Source organism: Ursus arctos, unplaced genomic scaffold (genome assembly GCF_023065955.2).
Source record: "Ursus arctos isolate Adak ecotype North America unplaced genomic scaffold, UrsArc2.0 scaffold_5, whole genome shotgun sequence".
NCBI classification, from domain to species: domain Eukaryota; kingdom Metazoa; phylum Chordata; class Mammalia; order Carnivora; family Ursidae; genus Ursus; species Ursus arctos.
The window spans coordinates 45445494-45465563 of record NW_026623067.1 but is presented as its reverse complement, the minus strand read 5'-3'; the positions used below and the strand labels follow the sequence as shown (position 1 = coordinate 45465563).

The window sequence follows — 20070 nt, the reverse complement described above, 5'->3', positions numbered from 1 at the left end:
GAGGTCCCTAGGGTACAGTCCATTATTCTATATTTGATCATCTCTGTCTTCTCCAATATAGAAGGCAAGCTTATCAAATTTAAGCTGGCACCAAGCTGAGAGGGAGAATAACTATGCCAGATAACAAAATCAAGGTTTGTTTTTTGAGGGGAGGGGAAATTACAGAACTACAATTAGCAAATATAAATGCAAAAATGTTAAGAAAGCCACCTTCACAAATAGCTGTTGAGGATAATCTGCTTGGCACCACCAATGTGAAAAGGGCCTCGGGGCTGTTGTGTTTTGGTTGAAGACCAGCCCAGTATTCATGCAAAACACCCTGCAGCTGAATTAATATAAGAATAAAACTCTAGTGAGGTGGCAAGACTCCCACATCCTTTGTACTTGTTTTTACCACATCTAGAGTGTGGTTTTCCTTTTTGGGCACCAAATTATATGAGATACAAGCTGGGGTATGATCAAGAGGAAGTAACCAGAATGGTATTATATGAGGAACAGAAAGAAGCAGAAAAGAAAGGCCTTTTGGGTTGCCATGAGAGTTGTCTTCAAATATTCCGAAGGGCATCAAGTTGTAGAGACAATGTTAGGACCTAGAGTAGAACACATCCTTTGTGTTTCCTTTACTATAGCACTAGCCATGCCTGTCCACCCGGGATTGTAAATTTCTGAATGGCAGAGGCCTCCTCTTTGACACCCCTGAACCTCTCATCTGCTCTCACTGGGCTGCTTTAAAGCCTTCGGGGGCCTTTATCAAAGTGAGCATTTTGATACATATACATCTTACAGTCACTATATACTTTTTTAATTTGAAATAGTTTTTAAAAGAAAATTAATATGCTTATGAAATTATTTGGCCATGAAAAACTCATTTCCTTTACAAGTAGAATATTTGAGAATCTTTGGAAAGTGAGAAAAATCTAGGGGCGCCTGGGTAGCTCAGTCATGTAAGCATTCAACTCTTGATTTTGGCTCAGGTCACCATCTCAGGGTCATAAGATCAAGCCCCATGTATGGCTCTGAGCTCAGTGCGGAGCCTACTTGTCCCTCTCCCTCTGCTCCTACCCCTGCTCGTGTTCCCTGTCTTTCTTTGTCTCTCTCTCTCTCTCTCTCAAATAAATAAATAAAATCTTTAAAAAAAAAAAAGAAAAGTGAGAAAAATCTACTTATAAACTGCTTTTGTATGTAATGGGATTTTTAAATGTCTGCAGTTTTAGGTTGATGTTGCTGGTGGACATTTAACTCTTAATTTTGTAATAGATATGTACGTAAATAATTGCTATATACATTATAATATAAATATACTAGGTTTATTTTCATAATCCTTTTCAAAGTCCAGAGGTTCCAGGCATGGTAGCCCTGTTGACAAGTGAATAATTGATCACTGCCTGCTACAGTGTTACATAGTGAGCGCTCAGTAGGTATTTTCCAAATCAGTTAAAATACACTGATTTATCAAATAGAACACAAAAATTTCTGGTTCACTTCTCTGCTAAGAGCTTGAGAGGGGGCATTAAAAGGAGAGTGGGAATGGGAGGGAGGGCAGCAGCTGTCCTCAAATTTCTGGTGGATCCCTTTGCCAAGAAAAGATACATCCTAATTTGGTTGTTAATTGCAGGTGTGATTGTCCCCAGTGCTGCACCAGAGCCATTTCATGTTAATAGCAGGAAGTGTACTGTGATCAGAGGAGCAAACTCTTATTTAGTTCAGGAGTTGAGTCACTGCTCTTCTAAAAAGGGAGGATTCTAAATATACTGAAAGGGGGAGCTAGTCACTGGATAAGGGTGTCTTTTTGCAGGTCTTTTTGAAAAAAGGCAACAGATTAAGCAATGGATCAAAATATAAGTGAAAGACTTGCCCACCAAGTTAAAAAGCAAAAAAGAACTGAACTAAAATAAAAATAGCTCCAACCCAGAGATCAAGAGGACTATTTTGTCCGAGGAAAGAATAGAAGTAGTCCGCTTACACTCTGCCAAGCCACTAGCTTCAAGTGCATCTTTGTGCGGATAGTCGAGGGTCTGAAAGGCTTTATTATTAAGAAGTTAATGCTTGACAGCGGCCGACTCCACCACAGCAAAATTGCCCGCCTTCGAAAGACGGCCTCCTATGAGTCTTGGGTTAATTACTCAAACCTCCAAATTATCCTTCAGGGAACAAAATGAAGCATGCAAAATCAAAAGCAGATCTGTAGCTGAGATTATGAAAAGGGAGTGGGTTCCTTTCCATTTTAAAAAATGATTATTTCTATTGTAGGAACCGCAAGAGGGGAAAGGGAAAAAAAAAAAAAAAAAAAAAAAAAAAAACCTGCCCATGGACCAGGCAGGCAGTAAATGGCTGGCAGCTGTACAGCCCAAGGGGAAAACAAAATCTGCTCATATAAATACTCACAAGGCAATTTTCTCTAAATTTCCAAAACAAGTCACCATAAATCAAATTGCTTGAGAAGATTGGAGGTGCTGAGATGGAGACACCCCAAGTCTTGTTGCTAAAGAATATTTTCAGTGACACCATTTTGTAAAATAGCCGAATGTGCTAAATCGAGCCACCTGTGATCAACTGAAAATAAAATAACTCCTTAAAAATTATTTCACCCTCTCTACATACTTCCCATTTCAGGACACAGATGCATTTTTTTTTTTAAAGATTTTATTTATTTATTTGACAGAGATAGAGACAGCCAGCGAGAGAGGGAACACAAGCAGGGGGAGTGGGAGAGGAAGAAGCAGGCTCATAGCAGAGGAGCCTGATGTGGGGCTCGATCCCATAACGCTGGGATCACGCCCTGAGCTGAAGGCAGATGCTTAACCGCTGTGCCACCCAGGCGCCCCAGGACACAGATGCATTTTTTAAATAATTTACTTGTGTTGAGAATCACCATCACCACCAAAACCTTTCATTTGTTTCTCCACTTTTTTTCCCTATCAGTCATGGCTGTCAGATACTCCCAAAACTTTTTAAGAGAAGTCTTTCTTAAACAGAGGTAGGTGTGTGTACATGTTCTTGAACAGGGTTGGGGTGGGGTGTCCATGAATTATAAAAAATATTTTTGGGGGATTAAATTTGGTGTTTTCATTATGATGATAATTTAAAATTTTATCTTTATCAGTTAGGTGAAACTTCCCTTCTGCAGTGGTAATTTGCAGTTGCACGGCAGTTTCATTGAAGAAGGCTTCAGTTGTTTAAGTCAATGTTCATCAAACTAGGGTCTATGGATTTATTCTCAGGGGTAGGAGAAAAGTTTTATTCTTTTTAAAAGATCCTCATGCTTCGAAGTTTGAGAAGTTTTATTCTTTTTAAAAGATCCTCATGCTTCGAAGTTTGAGCTACACTTTTAGTACCTTTTTCACAACCAGTTGACCCAAAGTCTCACCAACACACATGTGCTACTCCTGAAGCACATTAATCATGTTAATTGCAAGGGCTTCAGGTATTACCGGCGAATTCTTCTTAAAGTCAGACTAATAGGTGTCTGCGCAGTCCTGGGTTGAATAAACTATAGATAAAATGGTAGTATGATGCCTGACACAAAATATTAGTACTACTTTCATATTTAGTTTTATTATTGGATCTACTGATCTCCCAATCTGTGGGTTTTCTATATTTACAGAATCTGGGGTGATGCCCTGGGGAATTGTATAAGGTTCGCCAGACACTAAAAGCAATATTGACCTATGAATTTATCCAAACAGATTGGGGCCAACAGCTAATTAACTCACTCACCATCGCATTTTTCTTTTAAAAAAAAATGGTGGTAAAATATACATAACATAAAGTTTACCTTTTTAACTATTTTAAAGTGTACAGTTCAGTGGCATTGAGTACCTTTGCATTGTTGTGCAACTATCACCCCATGATGTATCTCCAGAACTTTGTTCATCTTCCCAAACTAAAACTTCATCCCCGTTAAATAGTAACTCCCCATTTCCTCTTCCCTGAATCCTTGGCAACCACCATTCTACTTCCTGTCTCTATGAATTTGGCTACTCTACCATAGTTCTTTTGAATGACACTCTGATTCTTAAATCAAGTTGAACCAGGAGCTCTCTCTGGTCCTTTCTCATTGTCTTGTATGGGCATAGGAATCGCCTGAAACCTCAGTTCTTAGGTGCAGTTCATTGACACAGTTGAAATATTCCCTCCACCCCACTCCCCATTGCCTTCTACATTCTTACATTAGCCCAACCAAAAGTACTGCTCTGTCTGCAAGGCTGCCCTGCCTCTAAATGACCCACAAAGAATGTGCACTGTATGCCAAGACAAAAATGGAGCTGCTTTCCCTCAAGTCTGTGGAGCATCTATTTACAGTTGTTCTGCCCTGAAGCCCTCATTATGTCAAGGTGCAATTTGATATGGGTGGATTAGAGATCCCAGTAGCCTTTTCTCGCAGCCAAGGTTTCAAAGGATTCCTCTTGGCTCATGCAGAGCTGAGAACTAGTAAGAATGGCTCTACCATATTGTTTTTGGAAATGGGTTAATGGATGGAGTGCTCTTTGCTAATGGACAGGTAGAGATCATCTGGAATAGCAGAAGGGATGGAATAAATTTCACTTTTATTCGTACTTCGCCATTGATTACTGAAAGTCATCCTGTTCTATGCTAAACTCTGACTTGATGAGACGGGATGACATAATCCCCTATCATAGTCAGGATACACTAGATGCAAACCAAGAGGTGAGAAGCTCACTATTATAGTGAAACATGAAGGGACACAATTTTCTTATTCTTAATGGGCTTTCATTACTTTTTACAGCATCTGATTGACTACCCCTCTAAAGACCCTATGCTTAATTTCTCCTATGTCTACATTATTGTCTTCATTTGTTCTTGATTGATATGGAAAGTCATAGACTCGACTAACCAGACTTAGTGAGGGAAGTTAAAGTGCTTTGGAGAGAAACTAAGCAGAGAAGGGAGACTGGAAAGGAAACAGAACTATGCATATTTCCTTTTTCTTTATACATTTTATAAATAATATGCCAGCCATAGGGAAAGAACGGGACTCTTAGGTAAATAAAATGAGCCATTATAGAGAAAAACCTTGTAGACTAAGAGGAAAGATTCCTTTAGTTATATAAAGCCTTGGATTAACTATCAGGCATCCAAGCTTAATCCCAACTTTGCTTTAAGAGCAATAGACTAGAGTCTGCAAACCTGGTTCCTAGGCTATGCTTGGCCACTAACTCTGTTTATTACTTTGGTCAAGTAGAAGATCCTCTATGAGCTTCAGCTTTTCTTATATATGTACTGGAAAAAAATATCATCTGCCTCTCTGCCTTGGATTAATATTATGTTACTTTGCATATAAGAATTTACAACAGTATACTTCCACTTATTCCTTCCTGTTTTTTATTATTCTTGTCATACATTTAACTTCTACATATTTTATAAACCCCACAATGCATTTTTAAAATTTTTGCTTTCAAAGACAAAATGGATATAAAATACTGAGTTGACGGGTTTTGTTTTATTTCTTCTTTTCAGCACTTTAAAGATATTATTTTATCGTATTCTGAGTTGTATTTTTTGTAATGAGAAGTTAACTGTCATTTATATTGTTATTACCCTGTATATAATGTGTCTTTTTTTCTTTTTTGAATACCTTCTAAATTTTGTCTGTGGTTTTCAGAAATTTGACTATAATATGCCTAGGTAAGTTTTCTTTGCATCATCCATTAGGGATTTGTTGAGTTTCTTGGACCCCATTCTTAAGTCTTTGGGTTGATACTTTTCAAAAATTTAAAAATTTTCAGCCATATTTCCTCAAATATTCTTTCTGCTCAATTCCTTTTCTCCACTCTTGCAGGGACTCTAATTGCTTGTAGATCTCTTGGTGTTATCCTACAGATTATTGACATTCTCTTTTTTTCCTTAATTTTTTCCTCTTTCATTTTACTTTGAATAATTTCTTTTGACCAGTTTTTAAGTTTACTGAGTAGCCTTTCTTGGGCAGTTTCCCATTTAGCTTTAATTTCACCTAGTGATTTTTAACCTTCAAAGATTCTAGATTTTTGGATCTAGAATTCCACTTCGTTCTTTTTTAGAGTTTTTATTTTTATCCATTTTTTATTCAACGTAATCACCTTTTTAGTTAATGATTTAATATATTTAATAGTTGTTTTAAAGTCTTTGACTATTCCAATAACTGTCATCTGCAAATCTGTTTTTGTTTTTTTTTTTAAGATTTTATTTATTTGACAGAGATAGAGACAGCCAGCAAGAGAGGGAACACAAGCAGGGGGAGTGGGAGAGGAAGAAGCAGGCTCACAGCAGAAGAGCCCGATGTGGGGCTCGATCCCAGATCGCCGGGATCACACCCTGGGCCGAAGGCAGACGCCCAACCACTGTGCCACCCAGGCGCCCCTGCAAATCTGTTTCTAATGACTGTTTTTTCTTAGGTGTAGTTTGTTTTTTTGTTGTTTTTGTTTTGTTTTACTGTATGATTCCATTTTTTAAATTTTTATATTATTTTTTTAAATCCTTTGAGACTTTATTGAACTGCTACAGTACATCATTAGTTTTTATAGTTTGATTTTTGTTTTGTTTTGTTTTGCTTTCTTGCGTGTAACATCATTTTGATTTTTGTACATTGTATATGAATGTACTTATGCTGGCTCACAGATTTAACTGTATCAGGTTCACCTGTGTTTAACCGCACCTCCCTCATCCCAAATTGCTATTTGATCTTATCAGTAGCTGAGCTGGGTGAAGATTGGCTGAAATTTCAGATATTTTTAGTTTGCTTACCTTTGGGTGAAACTCTGACAGGGCTCCACAATATGCAGAGTTGTACAGTTTCTCTCTGCTTATCAGTCACTCCCCCAACTGCTATTTTTCTCAGAAAACCTCATGGTGGATGGTGGTACTATCAGAAGAATTGTTGGTCCAAGTGTTCTGTTTCTGCCTTTGGGGTTCTTCTGGACTGCAGACCCTCTAGCCAGAATATATTGTTTTACAGAGCTTGACCAATTTCCCTCCATCCCTGAAAGGTCTCTCCATCTGTACCCAGTTTCTGTCTGCACTTAGATCAGGTGCCCCCACATACAGAAGCTCTCACAGATCTCTACTTACCTATGAAAAGCTTATTTCCCTTGGAGTTAAGTTCATGAAGTCTTCATTGCATACAACCCCTTTTCCCTACCCTGTAGAAAAGTATAATTTTTATTTTCTCTGGGGCTTCTTTGTTGTTACCAAAGGAGGGATAGTCTTTAGCATCCTTTGACATCCTCACCAGACGCAGAAGTGTCAAAGGAAGGAGATTGTTATTAAGACAGATTGATCTGGACTGGTGCATCACCGTGTAACCCAAGTGTCTGAGAGGCACTCATTTAGGAAGACCATCTACTTTCAGCAGGAAGCTATTGTGTCTGTGTACAGATCAGAGTATTACTGGCAGCTTTTTCCCATATTGTTTGCATCTCTGGCCAAAGCTACTCCTTATGTCTTTTCATATTTTTCCTTTGTCTAGCCATTCTCTGATTTTTAAAGTAAGATGATTTGTGGTAAGTACATAGGTTTGTCTTAGCTACAAAAACCCATTGGAAATCTGTACACCGTGTTCTGCTAGCAGAGGGGCTCCTGGGTGACTCAGTTGGTTAAGGCTCTGACTCCTGATTTCATCTCAGGTTGTGAACTCTGGGTCATGAGCTCCAGCCCCTTGTTGGGCTCCCCACTCAGTGGGGAATCTGCTTGACATTCTCTCTCTCCCTCTCCCTCTGCCCCACCTCCATGTTCTAGCTCTCTCTCTAAAATACATACATATATATATATATATATATATATATATATATATATATATATATATATATATTAAAGAGGAACATGTTTACTGCTGTAATGGAAAAACACATGGAATGTCTGCTTTTTCAAAGTTACTGTTCTTTGGTCCAGAAGCCACCTTTAGGGCATCTCACAAAACTTTCAAGGCCTCAGTCTCCTAGTTTCTAATATGGGGTTTGCAAAAATGATGACTAAGTATCTTCCAGTTCTAAATTTCAGATATAGATAGCTCTAGATCCTCTTAAAGAAGGATAACTGATAAAATTAACTGATAAAATTAACCAAAGTATGCACGCCATGGCCCTTTAAGTTGCCAGTTCTGATTCAGCTGACCTGTGGCTAGAATTGGCCAGACCTGGTTAGACTGGTGAGTTGTCCCATCCTTCTATTACCTTTTTCTCCTCCAGTGTAGTGGATGCAGAAGAGGAAGCAGCCTCTAAGTCCTGCCAATAAAAAGCCTTGCCAGACCAGAGTCTAATCGGGAGGCATCCTGATCCATTTTTCTCTTCTAATTTGAACCTCTTTATACCAGAAAACATTAACTGTAATATATCAGTATCTCTTGAAGATCTAGTTGTGTCATTTTTATTCAAATAACCAGAATAATTTTTCTAACATTATAATAGTAAAACTCTCGTATTCCTGAGATGTGGCACAAAAACTTAGGTAAATACCTGGCTGACATATTCATAAGGGGCTGTTTAGGGAAGACAGGAAATAAGAGTTCCACTCTTAATATTTCAAGGAATTTGTCACCATGGCAAAAGCTATGCTTTCCCATAAATTCCCATGAATCCTGTTTTGCTGGGATTTGAAGCTCTTAATAATCAAGTAATAGAAAGTCTTCTGAGGTTGTCTTATGAGCTTTAGATTTTAACAAGCTCACGTGTGCACCTTATCTCCTAGACTGGTGTCAGCCTTATGTGATAGGATACTAGAACTGGCTGTGAATCTGGTCCATAGTGACATCAGCCATGGAATTCAACCTACTCAGCAAAATCAAGGTTCTGATTTGTACAAGAGTGAGTATGAATGACTGAAACAAGCTTTCTATTAAAATTTGACTGGCTTGATTCCTTGGAAAATGTGACATTTTTAGAGATCCTCTGAATAAAGAAAAGTCTTCCAAGGTCAGATATTTTTGGAAGATGATCATCTACTCTTAAAAGAATCACAGTGGTTACTAGCATGTTTATTAATGGCTCTTCAATAAAGAAAATTATTTGCCATTTTGTTCAGTCCAATGGTTCTCCAAATTATTGTATTATAAACATTTTTTTTCCTACTTTGAAAACACTGGAATCCTCTGAGGTTAAGTTAACCTGACAAATCCTGAGCCGGAAATCTGTGTGGAAGTCAAGCCAAGTGCATTCTTAGAAGACTCCATCCCACATGTGAAGGTATTTGTTCAAGCACAGGAATAGACTTGGAATAGCATAGTGGCTCTGGCAGATGGATATATGGCCAAGAGAGACTGTGGTCCCTAAGCTTGCCCTCATCTCTCTCTTCTATAGTTAACCTTGGTGACATAAGCTTGGGGCTACATTTTTCTTAGATGTGTGAATTGACAGAGCCAAAATAAAACTCCAGATGTAAACAGAAAAGCTCATGAGCCCACTGCTGCTCTGTGCCTAAAGCAAGTTTCACACTTAATCACTTCTGTAAGTAGCTATTCCTACCTGGGCTGCCCACGGGAATAGGAAGTCATTTTGTTAACTGTTGTACTCTATAATTCTGAAGATATAATTTATGAGATGTTCCAGAGGCCAAGAACAGAATTGTCCCCAGCAAAAGATAACAGCTCTTAAAGAGCAATGAAATCCCCTCTCTGTAGCAAAAGTGAAAAACAGACATTAACAGTCTTAGAATGTATTAACAAAATATTCTAAATGCACATGTACTGAGGTGATGGCTAATGTTAATGTTGGTCTAAGTTGCCTATTGATGTTTTAATGTTTGCCGGTTGGGTTCTTTCCCATGTCACTCTCTCACAGTTAACCTTGACTCTGTTGTTGACCTAACCTGAGCCTTGCATACTTTTCTGCTACATCAGGAAAAGCTTAGGAATTTATAAAGCAAAGCAAACAAGCCTGTGAGATTGGTTACTGTAATGGTTACTTTCCTGTTGGGAATTTTGAATCTAAAACAAAATGAGGAGTTCAGGCTTGTATATGGCAGGCAGCTTGTGAGTCTACAACACAGTTTATGCACAAGGCACTGCAAGGAAAGATTTGTAGAAATGGGGCCAGTTTGCAGTATCCAAAGGGCCAATCTGCCTCTAACACACACACGTCTGGACATATATCTTGAAATGAAACATATATTGGCAGAGTATTAAGTTGCTTAGATATAAGCAATTTAAAGAAATGGGGAATGTATCCATAAGCATGGAACATGGAGAATGCATCTGTAATACTATAAACGCTATTCTAAAGTGCCAGTATAACTGTTGAATCATTATATTGTACACTTGAAACTAATATAACACTGGATGTTAATTGGTATTTGAGTACCTGGTTTAACTTAAGTCCTGAGCAAGCTGCTCTTAAGATTTGCAGGGTGAAGCTCATTGGTACATTCGAGATTCTCTATTTTGATGGCAGGCATCCCCTTGCTTTGTGCTAGCTATGTAACATAGCTGAAATACTACTGAATGATTAATCACTGGCCCTTAAATAAAAATAGGTGAAGTAAACAGTCTAATTCTGCTAGAAAGTATTTTTTCTTTTAAAAAACTACCTCATTCCTTCTGATGTCTTTAATTCTACAATTAGAAATAGGTTAAAGGGTTAAGACATTACTCCCTATTAAATAGTAAATAGAAGAGCTATTACAATATATTAAAAATAGATTGATGTATCACAGTAAACTCAGTTACTGAAACTCAGGAAAAATGAATTTGTCAAATCTTTTCCTGAAATTAGACTGGGAAGGTTAGAGTAATCTTCAGAATAGTAAATGCTGAGGAACTCCCAGCAACAGGAGGTGAGAACATCCAAGACCATTTCTCCTAACTCATAGTGGTTTTTTTCCAACAGAGCTTCCTATAAATACTCTTTCCTTCCATTTAAAAAGTTGATTCTAAAAAGTCTCTGGAGCTGTGTTTACATTTTTAGAACCCTCATACTCTCAAATCTTCCCAAATAGTAGCTTTCTCACCTCAGAAATTCTTTATGTTTCATTAGCATCACTCAGTGCCTAAGGTGTTCTGTTACTACACACTCTCATTTATTCAATAAACTCCTGAGGATGATAAGATACTTCTGTAGTCCTCCTGCCCGGCATGGGAAGACTGGGAAAGACAAAGCTGTTAACAATGTGTCACTGTCGTTATGAATTCCATATCTAGTCCTCTTTGAAATCATCATATATGACCCTTTAAATGTTTTATTTGTTTTGCTTTGAAAGTGCATCATTTATTTTTTATTTTTATAATTTTTATTTTGTTATATTGTCACCATACAGTACATCCCCAGTTTTTGAGAAAGTGCATCATTTAAAATTAGACTTTTTGTGGCTAAATGTGAAGAAAAATGCAAAGATTTTACTCTGCTGAGATTTCTTGTTGACCGTCAAATCAACAAGCAAAAAAATGTGATTTTAAGAAATGTATTTTGAGATTTCATCAAGTTTTGAGATTCATTTCTACAAATTTAACTTCACAATGAGTTGTCCTATATATATTATTTGTGAAGAAGTTTTGGAAAGGCCTGAAGAATTTTCTTGCCTTTTGACTGAACTTAGCCTCCTCTGGGAGGAAGTCACAGCCTTGGATTCTTCATGTGTGATGCTAGTTAGGCTGGATACAGGGGTCACCAGGAGTCCCCTTCTAAGTTTCCTGGTTTAGAACTCATTTGACATATGTGATTCCCATTTTTGGAAATAATTCACAGCTATGCTGTATTTTTTATTTTTGTAAATGTCAAAAATCACAGAATTGAGAAGGAAGAATGAATTTGAAGCCTACTTGATTGTTGAGAAAACTAGAGTTCAAATAATTGTAGAACCAGAACCAGAACTAAAACAACTTACCACAGCTTTAATGGAAAGGGGTGCATGTGCCCCTTCAAATCACTATGTTTGTATCCTTTGGGTATATATCTAGTAGTGCAATTGTGAGGTCAGAGGAACCTACATACTGTTTTCCAGAGCAGCTGCACCACTTTGCATTCCCACCAACAGTGTAAGAGGGTTTCCCTTTCTCTGGATCCTCCCCAACATCTGTTGTTTCCTGTCTTGTTAATTTTAGCCATTCTCACTAGTATGAGGTGGTATCTCATTGTGGTACTGATTTGTATTTCCCTGATGCCGAGTGATGTTGAGCATTTTTTCATGTGTCTGCTACTGTTTCTATGTCTTCTTTGGAGAAATGTCTGTTCATGTCTTTTGCCCATTTCTTGACTGGATTTTTTGTTTTTTGGGTGTTGAGTTTGATAAGTTCTTTATAGATTTTGAATATTAGCCCTTTATCTGATAAGGCATTTGCAAATATCTTCTCCCATTCCATAGGTTTTCTTTTAATTTTGTTAACTGTTTCTTTTGCAGTGCAAAAGCTTTTTATCCTGATGAAATCCCAATAGTTCATTTTTGTTTTTGTTTCTCCTGCCTTTGGCGATGTGTCTAGCAAGAAGTTGCTGCAGCCAAGGTCAAAGAGATTGCTGCCTATGTTCTTCTCTAGGATTTTGATGGATTCGTGTTTCACCTTTAGCTCTTTCATCCATTTTGAGTTTATTTTTGTATATGGTGTAGGCAGTGGTCCAGTTTCATTCTTCTGCATGTGGCTGTCCAATTTTCCCAACACCATTTATTGAGGACAGTCTCTTCAACAAAGAAAGTTTTAAGTCAAGGCTCACGAATTCCTACAGTATTAGTAATACATCTCAGTTTCAAAACTAACTTATTTTTGAAAGCTTAAACTTAACCTAAAAGATTTATGATGAAAATAAACTAGAATGAACAAACATGAGAAATGTTCCTCTTTGAATTAGGGATCTAGGACCTTGAGTTTTCCAAAACAGCACATCTTCCCAATGTATTCATGGTGATGTGGCATAAAAGATCCATTTAATGTATTTAAAACTACTTTAATTCAGATAACATCACTCTGAAGTATACTACCACAATGTTAATTGAATAAAGCTGAAAATAGTTTTAGTTTACTCAGTATTACAGGCTAGAAGAAAGTTTGCTTGAGAAAACACTGAAGAAGTAATTTTTTAAAATACAGATTTCACAAACTCATGGTGCAAAATGGGTCCCACAGCCTCCTCTAGAGTAATAATTGCTTTTCACTGCTTGTTGGCTGCCTGTGAAAATTTGATTGCAATAATTCAAATGTTTCTACAAAACTAGTCCTATCCACCCATGCTGTCTGACCGCCACAACTAGCCCCATAACAGCGACTCACAAACTGTCTCTCCAGGCTACTGTAAGTGGACTGGGCCAACACCCGCATGCTTTGCATCATCTGGCTGCTATACTCCCCGTTGCTGGCCCCAGTTGTGGAATTCAGGAAAAGTTCTATGTATCTATGTTGCATGTTGGCCCAGTCTTTGGATGTAGCTGCCACATACAGCTTCATTGTGAGCGGCAAACTCAACATTGGCTTTGCCTGTCACCGCTCCATCAGAGCTAATCTCACTCAATATAGACTCTCACAGGGTTGAGTGAAGAGAAGTTGTTAATGTTGTTCTCTGTGGCTTTTTTTGGCCTCTCTCATGTGGACACAGTGTCCAGTGGTACTCTGGACAGTGAAGTTGCCATTTCCGTATCTGTGGTTGCACATGTCCTAGAGACAGTAACTGAGGTCTTTCCCAACCAGATGGATGGTGAAACCATAGCCATCGATGAGGCTGCTATACTCCTCATAGCCCCCATAGCCTGCACTATAAGCACCATACCTCATCCTCTTGCTTGACGTTGCCAGTATACCTCCTGGCTGTGCCAGGGTGGTCATAAAGCCCGGCTGCTGTACAGACATGAACTTCAGAGGCAATCTGAGAATGACCTAATTCCTTCCTGACTGCTCTTGAACACTTCAGTGTACCTGTGCCCTTTTCTCTCCTTCTGCTTCGCTAAGGCCTTCTCACATAATTCCTGTGAGGCAAATAGTACAAAGGCTTCCCCTGTAATCTTGTCCTTGGGGTCCACAGGCAATGTGATCTGGTTTGGCACAATTTCCAACCTCAAGAAAGAATGAAGAATTTCTTCCTTGGCACATCCAAATGGGAGTCCTTGAAGTCACACAAAGCCAACACTGGCTGTGTAGGCACTGTTAGGACTACTGTGCTTCAATACCCAATGCATCTTGGTTCTGTGGGACTTGAACACCTCAGTGTACTGGTGTCCCTTGCTTCCCTGGCCTTTTTTAAGGGCCCTTTTTACATCATCTTCTGATTCAAGTTCAACAAAAGCCTTGCCACTCTGACTGGTTTCTCTAGTGTTGATGAAATGAATGCCTGAATCCCCATCATGAATTGTGCAGTCAGAAGAGAACTTCTGCACATCCTAACACAGCAGGACCAGGGCAGGCCATGGAGCTTGACCACAAAGCCTACACCTCCCTCAGAACCCAGCATCGTGGACACTTAAGAGGACAGACATTAAACAAGCTTGGGTGCAGCTTTTTGTGGCTTAAGAAACAACCCGGAGAATGGGGGAGGGGAGATGTGTATAGTCAGAGACCCTCCTGGTAGGTAACGAATTGGATACTGAGGGGAGCAGGACTGATTTCTATTTTCATCAAACAAGCACAGTTTATAGCCGAAGGACACCCAGTTCCATGTGACACTTAAAAACAGAGGACTCTGGGGAAAGTCCAGGTGCATCTCCTTTTGTTATTAACCATGGGCTCCAAGTCTCCACGCTCCCACTCTTCTTCACATCTGGCACCTTCTTCACATTCTGGCAGGAAGACATGGTGCAGTCCAAGATACTTTCATTGATTTGAGGGGAAAGTTTTCCAACGTAGATAAATGTTTAAACCAAGGTTTCCATGCCATTTTTTTCAACTTCCATCAAATTCAGTTTGTAATCTCAACTTTAAATTGATCCTACTGCTATTCAAAATGTCTTTATGGCAGAAGTGGACTAAAATACCAAGCTGATTTTGGGAAAAAATAATTTTATCTCTGATGGAGAATTTGCGGCATCGTCTTCCAACGTCCTTCATCCTGTCTTCTCAGCCTGAGTCATTCATCTCACAAATATGTTCAGTACCTACATTCAGTACATTTGCTGCCTGGAAATTTATGCTTTTCTTAATAACAGTTATTCATCTATCATCAGAATCTAAAATGTTACTTTCTTCTAGCCTCAGTGGTAAACTCACGTGGTGTTGTTTTCAAGGTGCCAGTTTGAGGCCATGAAAGAGAGAAAAGAGTGATCCATACAACCACCCGAACTGACCCTTGACTCATCATGATCCAACCAATGAGTCTTCATGCAAAAAACACAACCCTTTTATGCAGTGCCTTTAACTGTGGTTTATCGGTAGAGATTAAATTATGGAACCACTAGCTGCATTACCAAATTTAGTCAAAGCATTTGCAATGAACTTTCTTTCTGATTCAGCAGTACTGAATTTTATTTTGTTTTTCCTGATTAAACAAAATGTCTCAACCATGACTAGAAAAGGAGGGAGAGGGGGGAAATCAACCACTGAACCTTTCCAATATCTGGACAAACCTCATCTTTTCAGATTATAAACCATATGTGTGTGTGTGTGTGTGTGTGTGTGTGTGTGTGTGTATTTATTTCTGTGTAAATAGTGTGTGTATACATTAATGCCTGAGGACTTGGAGGAGGCAATGACAGAAAATAAAGCATTTGTTTTAGGGGCAGTCAACAATGCTCTCTCTGCTTATCCTGTATTGAGGCCTGGCTCCTGGCTCTTTCCTCAACTATGACAAATTCTGATGGCTCAGGCTTTGACTTTACTTCAGAACTTTTACATTGCTTATGTTGAAAATCTGTTTCGCTTGCCCATCTTCCTTCAATCTTGTTCTAATTCCTATGCTGCAGCTTGACAGTCAGTACAGCAGCTAGAATAAAATAGAGTTACACATTTGAAGCTCTGCTGCTTAACGAGGCTTTGCAGAAGCTGGGTTGGTGGGGTGTTCTGTAGACATCACTCATGACCAAGCATTGCCTGACCATGAGTGGTCACTTGCAAAGATTAGCTACTAGAAGTAGCCAAAAGGTTTATGGGGTTTCTATGTAGCTTATTTATTTTTTTGTTCAGGTAAAATTCACATTCATTAAATTCGCCATCTGATTTGAAAGCATGCAATTCAGTGGCTTTTAGTACATTCACAATATTGTGCAACCATCCCCACTGTCTAGTTCCAGAATAATTTCATCACTCATATGGAAATTCCAAGCCCCTTAAGCTGTAACTCCCCTTTCCCCCTTCACCCAGTCCCTGGCAACCACTAATCTTTCTGTCTCTGTAGACTTGCCTATTCTTGATATTTCATATAAATGCAGTTATATAAAATGTGACCTTTTGGTTGGCTTCTTTCACTTGCCATAATGTTTTCAAGGTAAATTCATATTGTAACATATAGTGGTACTTCATTCCTTTTCATGGCTCTATTGTACTGCATCATATGGATATACCATATTTATCCATTCAGTAGTTGATGGACATTAGGACTGTTTAGCTCTTTTGAGTACTGTGGTGCTGCTGTGAACATTCATGTACCAGTTTTTGTTTGAACATCTGTTTTCATTTCTTTTGTGTCTATACCTAGGAGTAGAATTGCCGTGTCGTATGGTAATTCTATGTTTAACCCTGAGGAACCTCCAAACTGTTAACAACAGCATGTGTACTGTTTTACATTCCTACCAGCAATGTATGAGGGTTCCATTTTCTCTGGATGCTTACCAAAACTTTGTTAATTTCCTATTTTTTTTTATTATAGCCATCCTAGTGGATGTAAAGTGGTATTTTATTGTGCTTTTGACTTGCATTTCTTAATGATTAACAATGTTAAAATTTTTTCTCATGTGCTTATTGACCATGTCTTATCTTCTTTGGAGAAATGTCTATTGAAGCCCTTTTACCCATTTTTATTTTTATTTTTTTAAGATTTTATTTATTTATTTGACAGAGAGAGAGAGCACAAGCAGGGGGAGCGGCAGAGGGAGAGGAAGAAGCAGGCTCCCCACTGAACAGGGATGATCCCAGGACCCTGGATCATGACCTGAGCTGAAGGCAGATGCTTAATTGACTGAGCCACCCAGGAACCCCATCCTTTACCCATTTTTAAATGGAGTTTTTCTCTTCTGTTGTTGAGTTCTAGAAAGTTCTTTATATATTCCAGATACTAGATCCTTCTCAGATATATGATTTGCAAACATTTTCTCCCTTTCTGTGGGTTGTCTTTTCACTTTCTGGACAGTGTCCTTTGATACTTCTGTGTGATTTTTACAAAGCTGGCCCCATGTGAAATTTGAAGGAGTATCTTTAGTCAGTCAGTCAGTGTCACTGTCTCTCTCTCCTGCCTTTGCCCCCTTTCACTTTTCTTCACTCACTTCTACTTTCTTCATTTTTCTTATACTATACTCTTCAAGGACCAGGGGGAAAAAAAAAGCTTTCTGATAAATTCATTCACACTGGGGTGTAAATGACTGATAAGGCCTAATGACTTATGCTTCCACCAAAGGTGTCAGCATCTCAATAATCGAAAAGAAAGCAAAGGAATTCATGAAATGTCAGACATTGATGAACATAGTGGGCTGAGATCATGAGACACCTTTCTGTTGCTCCTGAAGTCACACTAAGTTAACACCTCCAGTTCTACTTCAAATAAGGATTCTAATCCCAGATCTGAGGTTTTACAAGGCCAATCATGTACTCTGTAAAACTCTGTACTAAGCCTGTGGGGCTTCAGTGGGCAGCCACTGTGCCAAGCACATTAGTAATTAAGCCTCAACGTGTTCTGTTCTTAAACAGTCTGTAATTCAGATGCTTTTAGAAAATAGACACTCTCGTTGAGTCTCACCCATAGGACTCCTAAGGTCACCTCTGAGTTCTCATCCTTCAGAGAGAAGCTCATTTTCAGAGCACAATGAAATCCACTGAGTATGGTTGCATTTTCTTATTCTTGAACCATATTGTCCTGGGGTTGAAATGAATCTATAGCCTCTTAGCCTTCCATGCCTGCTTGGGCACCCATTGAGTCTTCTCTGTCATTCCCTGGACATGATTCTTCATTTAGTATCACAGAGGCTGTTGATGGCTCTAATGATTATGCTTGAAGACAAAACCTAAATTACCCTAATCAGCCTGCTCTGGGTCTGGCAGGTATGTGGTGCTGTCACAGCAAGTTGGTGATATACAATCTGCCATGAATAGAGCTTTTTTCCAGCTGCTCTGGCAGGGCCACCTGCTGTCTGTGCCCCACTTCCTGGCAGGAAGCTCTGTGACCTTCAGTGGCCAATGCCAAGTGATTAGAAAACTGGTAGCATTTGTGCCAGGACCTTGGTCTCTGTGGGTTTTGTTTGCTGCGACAGAGAATCAGGAAGTTCCAGAAAAGAACGACAGAGAAGTTTTCTCCTTATCCAAAGATACAGGGTAAGGATTCTGCCTATACGAAGGTAAAGAGAAGTAGCTCGAAACAAATCTTTCCTTTCCCAGACTTGTGCAAGTTAGATTTGGCCAACAAATCTCTCAAAATGCACAAGCACCTTTGAGCTGTGCACCCAGTCAGCAATGAGAAGAGAGACAGAAGAATCTATTAAGATAAATCTAAAAGTTAAAAACCAGACCAGCTTAACAATGAATAATCGGAAAGTGAAATTTTAAAAATACCGTTCCAAAAATATGGAAACACAGAGATAAGTCTGACAAAAAGTGTGTAAGATCTGTGCAAAAAAACCAAAAAAACTAAATAAAAATAAAAACTGAGAGTATTTAAAGAAGGCCAAAATAAATGAAAACATACATCATGTTGATGAATCAGATGATTCAATATTGTAAAGATGTCAGTTCTCTGTAAAATGATCTATAGACTCAAAATAATCCTAATCAAAATCCCAGTAGAAGTCTTTGTAGAAATTAATGAATTGATTAGAAAATTCATATCAAAGTGCAAAGGACCTAGAATAATCAAAACAACTTTGGAAAAAGAAGAAGAAAGTTGGAGGGCTAATGCTACCTGATTTCAAGACTTAGAAAGCTATGGTATGAAGATACTGTGGCAATAGTGTAAAGGTAGATCAGTAGAACAGAATAGAGTCTAGAAATAGACCCACTCATGTATGGACAGCTGACTTTCAACAAAGACATTTCAATGGAGAAAGTAGTTTTTTCAACAAAAACTGCTGGAGTAATTGGATATCCAGATGCAAAGAACCCAGGACAAAGCACTGTGTCTGACCCAGGGGGCTTGGAGTGGCAGAAAGGCAAGACCACAGGGGAAGACTGAAGGGAGCTTCAAGGACAGAAAATTAGCCCTGTGAAGCAAGTCTCCTCTCTTCCTTTGCTATGTTGGATTCCAACCCAAGCCAAGAAGCAACTGTGCAGAGATGGGAGGGCTTGTTGTTGGTTGGAGTTTACCAAAAATAGAAGATTCAAGAATGCTAATGTGTGAGAAGTGATGATGAAGTCCAAAACATTTAAAAAGAGGACCATCATCATAGTCAGTGTCAAGAAAGAACACATCCACACTCAGCCCTTTAGTATCATTGTCTAGAACAGATGCAACAGGAGCAGTAACAACAAGCAGTTCTGACTTTGGGAGAGATTCCACCCAATCCATTGTTCCTCCTAAAGGTCTTCAACCTTCCCACCCCAGAATCTTACCATCATGCACTCATTCTTACTGTCAGCCTTAAGGAGGGGAACTGTAGCCCGGGACATAGCCGACAGCTTCACTTGGAGAAGACTTACTCAGAGCGCTCTAAAGTATGTGGTCTTTGCTTTCTCTGAAGTGGTTTGCCTGCCAGGCTTCTGCGATCCCACCACAGTAGTATCTGCTGACCCTATTTTCACCTAAGGGGGCATGTTGTCGCTACTCTGGGCCGGTTGTCCCTGAGCAAAACTCACAAGACATTTGATTTCTGTGCCTGTCCTGCTGCCCAGTTACCTCCCCCTTTTTAGGACCTCAATTTCGTCAGTCCAGAGGTTGGTCTAAGTTGGCTCTTAAGTTCTTTGTACATCACGTGTCCCATGACATTTAGAAAGTACTCAGCTTGGGAACTAGTGCCAGTTATTGCCTACTCCTACCAGAGCTTTCCCCATTTTAGCTGCTCAGACCAGAGACCTTAAAGCCATCCTTGATTCTTCTCTCT

At 39.0% G+C, this 20070-nt stretch overlaps 1 protein-coding gene and 1 pseudogene across 1 annotated transcript in view; one reads left to right on the top strand and one right to left on the bottom strand.

Moving 5' to 3' along the window:
• The window catches only part of ANKRD55 (ankyrin repeat domain 55), a 369279-nt gene that overhangs the window by 155821 nt on the left and 193388 nt on the right, over positions 1 to 20070 (top strand). The window lies entirely within an intron of this gene.
• LOC113254939 (heterogeneous nuclear ribonucleoprotein F-like) lies at positions 13043 to 14508 on the bottom strand (annotated as a pseudogene).